At 48.5% G+C, this 656-nt stretch overlaps 1 protein-coding gene across 1 annotated transcript in view; it reads right to left on the bottom strand.

Moving 5' to 3' along the window:
• Positions 1-656, bottom strand: part of LOC103207647 (serine/threonine-protein kinase DCLK1-like) — a 14631-nt gene that overhangs the window by 1374 nt on the left and 12601 nt on the right. The window lies entirely within an intron of this gene.

Genomic DNA, 656 nt, shown 5'->3' with positions numbered 1-656 from the left:
ACAAACTTAACCATCACAGACAAGAAGTGAGCAGACGCTGTTGGAAACATGGCGCCAACAGACTTGCTTGATGCAGGGTCGCCACAAATCTGCAAGGTGCAGAAAACGCAGTATCTGCAAAACGCAAAAGATGAGGTGCACCTGTGCTTCTCAGGCCAAGGGCTCGCTGGGACTTTCAAACCATGAAAACATGATTAACAACCAGTGACACAGATTCTGACTTCCTGTCTGTTCTGTCAGCAGCAGACTGACATCCCAGAGAAAAATCATCATTCTACCCGTCCTTCATCTTCTCATCGGTGACAGGAATACTGATATCCGAGAATAGAACATGGGCATGTATGACAATGAATTTGAAGTAAAAACTTATTTGGGGTGTTTATATGAGCAGACAAAGGAGCCCTGGTGGGGTGATGGTGAAGTGCTTGGCTACTAACTGCAAGGTGGGCAGTTTGAATCCACCCAGGGGAAAAAGACCCAGTGATCTGCTCCCATAAAGATGGCAGCCTGAGAAATCCCATGGTGCAGTTCCACTCTGTCCTCTAGGGGCGCTGTGAGTTGGAATCGACTCCACAGCAGTGGGTGTGGTTTGGGCTTTGCTTCTGTGAAGATTGACAGCCTTGGAGACCCTGTGGGCAGTTCCACTCTGTCCTCTA

The sequence above is a fragment of the Orycteropus afer genome, unplaced genomic scaffold, assembly GCF_000298275.1.
Source record: "Orycteropus afer afer isolate SDZICR_OR568_19922 unplaced genomic scaffold, OryAfe1.0 scaffold00384, whole genome shotgun sequence".
In the NCBI taxonomy this organism is placed as follows: domain Eukaryota; kingdom Metazoa; phylum Chordata; class Mammalia; order Tubulidentata; family Orycteropodidae; genus Orycteropus; species Orycteropus afer.
The sequence above is the reverse complement of the archived record's forward strand: the minus strand, read 5'-3'. Positions and strand labels throughout refer to the sequence as shown.